Consider the following 8,067-nt stretch of genomic DNA (forward strand, 5'->3'; position numbering starts at 1 on the left):
GCGCGGGTACCACTCGAAAACTGCGTGGGTCCACCGATTATCGGTGAGCCGGGCGACGTGTCCAGCCCATCTATACTTGCTGCGTGTATACTCTGCGATGACATCTCTCACGCCGGACTTCTTTCTGATGATCTCACTACTGAAGTGCTCTCTCAACGAGATACCAAGCATTGACCTTTCCATGTCTCTTTGAGCCGTTACCAGTCTCTGCTCTTCTCTCTTTGTGGTAGCCCATGTTTCACTACCATATAACATTGCAGGTAGAACTGTGTTGTTAATGAGGTTGGCGCGGGTGGTCCTGTCCAACCTTCCCTTGAGCGCATCTCTTATGCCATTAAACGCCTTCCATCCGGCCCTTACTCTATATAGGGCCTTATTCGCCCTATATATATATATATATATTATATATATATATATATATATATATAATATATATATATATATATATATATATATACATATAAATGGGACAAGAACGCAAAACATCCAGACAGCTAGGTGATACAAAAGGGGACAACAAAGCATCTAGATAGACGATACAAAGAAACCAAGGACTAGTCATTCGAAGTTTCCTATCTTCACTCAAGAACGAGATTATCCTCGCAATTTCGGCTGATTATCCTTGAGATTGCTCCAATCTGGCCAGCCCCGAGGAAAAACTAAGCTAAGAGCATTAGATTCCTTGGAAGAATGTACGTACGTACGTATGTATGTATGTATGTATGTATGTATGTATGTATGTATGTATGTATGTATGTATGTATGTATGTATGTGTTGCTAAACCTCAGTTTGTTCGAATTCAGATAATATGAATTTGACTTGGTTCACATTTTTTATGCTACGAAATTTTTTGCCTCATCAATCAATTTTCTTTTGGATGTCACTGTACATGTTCAAGTAAAATTGGTATTGTTGTTTTCTATAATCTACCGTTAGAAAATATGGAAAAAATTAAAATCGCATGTACCACAAAGATTCTGTTTCAAAAAAGTGAAGGGACCAAGTCTTACACTAAAGAAGAAATTTGATGCAAAAGCAAACTCTATAACCAACAAAAAATAATTAAAAAACAAAGCATTTGTAGCATTGTCTGTACATTTTTTTGTCTTGTTATTATTATGAATTTATTCTTTTACTTTTTTCAGTCATTTCACTGCGGCCATGCTGGAGCACCACCTTAAAGGATTTTTAGTCGAACAAATCGACCTCAGGATTTGTTGTTTGTAAACTTAGTACTTATTCTAGCGGTCTCTTTTGCCAAACTGCTAAGTTACAGGGACGTAAGCACACCAACATCGGTTGTCATGTGATGATGGAAGGGGGCAAACACATACCAGTCATATATAAATATATACATATATATGACGGGCTTCTTTCAGTTTCTGCCTATCAAACCCATTCACAAGGCTTTCGATGGCCCGAGGTCATAGTAGAAGACACTTGCCCCAGGTGCCATGCAGTGGGACTGAGCCCAGAACTATATGGTCAGGAAAGCTAGCTTCTTATTTCATTATTGCCCACAAGGGCCTAAACATAGAAGGGGAAAACAAGGACAGACAAACGGATTAAGTTGATTACATCGACCCCAGTGCGTAACTGGTACTTAATTTATCGACCCCGAAAGGATGAAAGGCAAAGTCGACCTCTGCGGAATTTGAACTCAGAACGTAACGGCAGACGAAATACCTATTTCTTTATTACCCACAAGGGGCTAAACACAGAGGAGACAAACAAGGACAGACATAGGTATTAAGTCGATTACATCGACCCCAGTGCGTAGCTGGTACTTAAATTATCGATCCCGAAAGGATGAAAGGCAAAGTCGACCTCGGCGGAATTTGAACTCACAACGTAACGGCAGACGAAATACCGCTAAGCATTTCGCCCGGTGTGCTAACGCTTCTGCCAGCTCGCCGCCTTCCTACCACACAGTGCGCCTGCGCCTATTTGCGTGTATTTCACTCTTCGTCTGTGTCGTTATGTATTTTTCGTAAATTTTAAACTTTTGATTTGTAGAATAAAATGTACTTTATTGAAATACTTATATTACGTAATAAAAATAAACCAAGAAATATATTTGCTTCTGTTTCTCTCAAAGCACAGGCCTTTCTCTCTTGCTACCGCTTATCTGACATTTCATTCGCTGGCTCCTTTTGTCTACTTTACACCAGTGCTGATTCTAAATAGAAATATACTCAGCCAGGCATAGAGAAAACACAGCTTCAGTTACTGTCATCGCTGTTAAAGACACACCCAATTATTCTTTGTTGCTGAATCATTTTCTTTAATTGTATGTGACTGGTTCTCAAAATTCTTTTCCAGTAATCAGTGATACAAGCCATGCAGCTGATAAACATTTCAATTTCCTCTGTTGAAAGCTGAGATCCAAGTCCTTAAACCTTAAAATAGATATATTTTAAAATGTACCATCCATCTTGCTAATGCGCACAGTCTTAAAGTACACGCTCGAAAATTGCATGTATACAATTAACATAATCTTCCCTCTTGGCTGCTATTTAACCTCTACCGGAGGTTAATCAAACTTATACCAATTAATGTTACCTTGTTTCTGCATATGTTGATAACTATAATTCATATTCTGTTGTGTCTGGGGAGAGTCATTTTCTTTTTGTGCCTTATAATGTAATGTAACATACTCACTGGTAAAATTTCATGTGTATGTGCATGTGTGCGCACGTGTATAAATGTTTGCGAGTGTGTTTGTGTGTTTGCTTGTGTGAGTGTGTTTGTTACCGCACTATTTTCATATAACCGTTAACCTTACATCGGGTTCATTCGTTCTATGGAGAGGTATAGCTTTCGTCCTGTTTGGTTTCTAGCAAACATCTTTACCAAGCATGCCACTTTTGAGAAAGCTATTTAGTCGCTAACGACCCGACAATGATATTTGTTGTAGCAAAGTACATATTAACAATTGGCACTCTTGGACGATCTGATGTGTGTGTGTGTGTGCCTGCTTGTATATGTTTGTGTGCATATCACAAGTTACAATGATATAGGTGGTAGCGAAGTACATATAAACAAGTGGCACTCTTGAACAACTTAACATGTATGTGTGTGCAAGTGTGTGTTTGTGAAGTTTTGGTTGAAATGTGTGAAGACATAAAAATTAGGTCTTATACAATAATTCATGATGGAGACAGGAAGCAAGGAATGGTTTTTATAATACTCCAAAAGAATAATCTCAGATAAATTTACATTAGCGCAAACGTATATACAATACGTATCTTCGATCAAATTTTTATTGTAATCCCGATTTAACTACCTTCTCTTTTATATCCAAAATTGACGAAGCATTATATACAGCAATTCTCACTTTTATATAATCCATATATTAATACATTCTCTATACTTAGTAATGTCATATATCCAAGCTAGTCTTTTCCGCATTTTGCAGATAACCTGGGTGTATCGTCCCGCAGAAATATTGTGCGATAACTGACATCCATATTAGTAGCAAACCAGGTAGGTTTTAGATGCGATGGCCACATTTCAGGTATTGTACTAACACCAGGTCTTTCTTTTTTTGAAATACTATCTTCCACAGCGTAAAATAATAGATGGCATGTAAATACTTGAGATTGGGTTCCATAGACAATACTTGAAAGGATCGTTGGATGCAAATAGTTTAATAGAAATTTCGTCGCTAAACTGACTTTAAATCAAACCTCTATTGTTCAATTTGTATTATAACGTCAAAACTGCAGACAGACTTTCCTGAATTTGTACGCTTTTTATCGACCCTGAAATGTTAAAAAGCGAAATTGACATCGGTGGAATTTCATCTCAGACTGAACAGATAAGGTGCAAATACCACGAGGTATTCAATCCGACATTTGAATGACTCTCTCATATAACAATTAGATACATACACATGTACAAACATACAAACATGAATACATACATACTTACATGCACACAGACATACATACACACACGCTTGCATGAAACATACATACATATCTGTATGTACATAGTTACTGACGGCCGGTGTATTCGAACAAATATAGCCGGTGGTATTTAAGCCCGACCGAATAATCTTCGTTTGTATGTCCAGTTTGCATTTCATGTGAAATAACGACAAAATAAATATCTGACAAAGTCCGGTGTGATTGACTAAACAAAAGCTTGACGGGTAAACCCTAATCTGGCCGCCGTCCAATGACTGACACTAATAAAAGAATTAACGACATATTAAATTTATTTTATATGAAGTAAATCATTAAAACCATGTACATTGTAAAGAGCCATGTGAAGTATTCCTGTGGGAGCTTTTATAGTTTCATTGATCTGCTGTTGTTCAAACTAATGCTCGCTTTATTTGAAACAATCCGATATCAACATAGTAAAGATTAGAAAAATAGTTCTGCTCTGTCTCAACAAATTCAGAGAAAGCAAAGGTAGTAAGCTTTTATTGTTTAGCTCAAGAACAACTTCATTCACATTGTGACTTTCCACCAGTTATTATTCCTTCTATTTTTATGCATTCTTTATTTATCCATTCAATGTGATCTACGTATCAAGTCAATATATCAAATTTCCAGTTAATGTGTCAATTGGCAAATCAACGTGCCAAATATCCCGTCATCGTGTCAAATATCCAGTCAACGCGTCAAATATCCAATGAATGTATTAATTATCCGGTTGATATGCAATTAACCGGTCAATATGTCTTTCCTTTTCTATAATGGTAAGATGTGACTTAAGGGAGATTTGGCTGCCATCTCCAACGTTTCCTTTGATTTAGGACAACACATTGAAGTATGCATTTCGTCTGCCGCTACTTTCTGAGTTCAAATTCCGCCGAGGTCGACTTTAGCTTTCATCCATTCGGGGTCGATTAAATAAGTACCAGTTATGCACTGAGGTCGATGTAATCGACTTAATCCCTATGTTTGTCCTTGTTTGTCCCCTCTATGTTTCGCCCCTTGTGGGCAATAAAGAATTATATAATCAATCTCAGTACATTTTAGTGGTGTTTCTGGCACTATATGTCAGTATAAATTGTAAAATGTAATGTAGAATGAACGTGAGGTTTGGAAGCTACGGTTAAATCACAATTGATAGTCTTCTCAGCTTGAAAAGTGGTGAAATACATTAATGTTCATTAATGTTACGTCGAATAAACCTTGGGTAGTTGTATTTAATATGACTTGTGGTTTTGTGAGTGTGTGTGTGTGTGTATGCACGCGCGTGTTTGTGTCTAACACGAAGTTTCGAAGTGGAAAGTGTTAATATAATTCTTGTAGAAGCTGACAGCGTAAAATAATTATTTAAAGTCTCACCTCTGTATTTGCACTTTTTTTTTAGGTTTGTGTAATGTTATTTGAGAGATATTTATAATTTAGCCTCGTGATTCACGAACCGAACGTAACAATCAACAAAGAAGGAATGGACTGGACAAATCCAAAACGAAAACTAAACGAAGACAACAACAACAACAATAACAACAACAACAGCAACAACACTCAGTCTTATGTTCGAATCTTTCATCATGTCAGGTAAATTGTTTGTTATGTTTTAATATATTTCAGCTCTGTTATTCAGAAAGCACTCTTTATAAATAGAGTGAGGGACCAGAAAATTTTTATATCCGTTCAGTTCAATACTAAAAACAGAATATAGTTATGTTATGTTTTTTGGTGATGGACTTAGAAAGGAGAGGTGTGTGGAACAATAGAGCGAGTGAGAGAGAGAGGGGGAGGGATGGAGAGAGAGGGTGAGGAGGGAGGGAGGAAGGGAGAGAGAGGGTGTGAGGGAGAGAGAGAGTGTGAGGGAGAGAGAGAGTGGGGATGGAGAGAGAGGGTGGGGGGAGAGAGAATGACACACACACACACACATACACACACACACATACACACATACACATACACACACACATAGACAAAATGAATAGAAGGTAAAGCGTGTGAGTGCAAATGAGAAATCTTATGAAAATATATAAAAAAGAGGAAGAGGATGAGGAGGCGGTGTAGGAGGAGGAGGAGGAGGCGCAGGAAGACGGAGAAGTTTGTTCATGATATGGCCTGGAAGTGAAGAAAGAACTTTACGAAGAGCCATGGCTTAAGTATTGAGGAAGATGAAGAAGCGGCGGACGTCTTCAACGACTACTAATAGGAGAAACTGAGAGGTAAAGGATGTGGATGAGAGTAGGGGAGAAGAGGCGAAAGCGTGAGAGTGGGAGGAAGAAGAGGTGAATAAAGAGGAAGAGGAAGGAGAAGAAAGAAGACGAAGAAGATGAGCAGGATGAACAGGAACAGGTAGGAGATAAGCAAGAGGAAGTGGAAGCGGAGGAGGGTAGAGGATGATGATGAGGAGGAGGAAGAGGAGGGGGATGAGGGGGAGGGATTGACGATACAAGAGAACAGTTGTTAAAGTCGTAGAGTTAAATAAAGAAATATAGGTTGACGCTAGTTCTAACGGATGAAATTCTAAGATTTAAGGTAACGAGAAGTTTTATTAGAACTTGTGTCGGCACATGGAAATTAAGCCAGGGAATTGTTGCCTTTAATCACTCACTGTATTATGCCAGAATAAGATTCCTTCTTATTTAATCAATATCAAACGCGATTGCACACACACACACACACGGATCGGATTCTATATTTTATGTTATCGCATAAAGATGCATAAGACCAGAAACATGGATAAATATGTTCGGCGTATGTTGATCGCAACGGAAACTTTTAGATATGGCGATATAATCCGGTATACCAACACATAATCGTAGAAGGTGCGTGTGTATTATATTATATATATATGCACAAACGCACGCACACACACTCACGTACACGCAGGATACAAGAGGTATTGAGGACATATTAGTTAATTTGATAAAACAACTCCACTCAAGTAAAAACCAAATACATTTTAAAATTTTGTGTACATGTTATTAAGTTTTCTTATAAAGATTACTACCGGAATCACCCGGTAATACCCGGAAAAGTGGGGCTTACTTCCATTTCCTATTCCCACTACACATTTTCATGTCCTATCCCATTCCCGGTTCAGTTCCCGTTAAAATTACAAATAGATTTACAAATGCACAGTGACGTGCAATATATTTACAAATAGACTTAGAAATACTGGCCAGTAATAGAGTTGAATCATAAAATTGATTGATTCTAATGATAAGGTAATATCAAGGTTGATTTGGTGGATGGTTAGAAGGATGAGAGGACTGACGATATGCGAATATGAAACAATTGACTGATGGCTGTTTATTATCAGTGAAATTCTAAAATTACCTGAAAAATTTTCAAATTTGGTATATTCTCTTTTACTTGTTTCAGTCATTTTGACTTGCAACTATGCTGGAGCACCGCCTTTAGTCGAGCAAATCAACCTAAGGATTTATTCTTTGTAAGCCTAGTACTTATCCTATCGGTCACTTTTCCCGAAGCGCTAAGTTACGTGGACGTAAACACACCAGCATCGGTTGTCAAGCGATGTTGGGGGATAAACACAGACACACAAACATATACACACATATACATACATATACATATATACAACGGGCTTCTTCGATTTCCGTCTACCAAATCCACTCACAAGGCTTTGGTCGGCCCGAGGCTATAGTAGAAGACACTTGCCCAAGGTGCCACGCGATGGGACTAAACCCGGAACCATGTGATTGGTAAGCAAGCTACTTACCACACAGCCACTCCTGCGCCTAAATGTGTGACGCTTACAGCACCTAGGTTTCCCATGCGGTCACCCATCTAAGTACTAACTAGGCTCGACGTTGCTTAACTTCGGTGACCGGACGAGAACCGGTGCTTTCAACGCGATATGGCCGTAAGACATATTGAAATAATTTTCCACGCTAAATCCGATTTTGTTATCTATTTGTTCCAGAAAAATTGCAGAAATATGTTACTGGTGTTTAAAGTTTAATCAATTTTACCTAATCAGAAAACAGGATTTGGAACCTGGCATTTTCTGCATGATAGCTCTCTATCACAAAATGAAAACAAAATCATTAAAAAGAGGAATTTTTATTGAACAAACGAAAACAAAGGATACGATGACCACAGTTGTAAGAA

The 8,067-nt window shown here is 38.1% G+C and overlaps 1 non-coding gene across 1 annotated transcript; it reads right to left on the reverse strand.

Annotated features, from left to right (window-relative positions):
* Window positions 1–7,706: 7,706 nt before the first annotated feature.
* LOC115220354 lies at window positions 7,707–7,825 on the reverse strand. The gene has a single exon (XR_003882513.1). It is a non-coding gene; the product is annotated as a 5S ribosomal RNA (ribosomal RNA).
* Between the last annotated feature and the right edge of the window lie 242 nt (window positions 7,826–8,067).

Source organism: Octopus sinensis, linkage group LG1 (assembly GCF_006345805.1).
Source record: "Octopus sinensis linkage group LG1, ASM634580v1, whole genome shotgun sequence".
Lineage (NCBI taxonomy): Eukaryota > Metazoa > Mollusca > Cephalopoda > Octopoda > Octopodidae > Octopus > Octopus sinensis.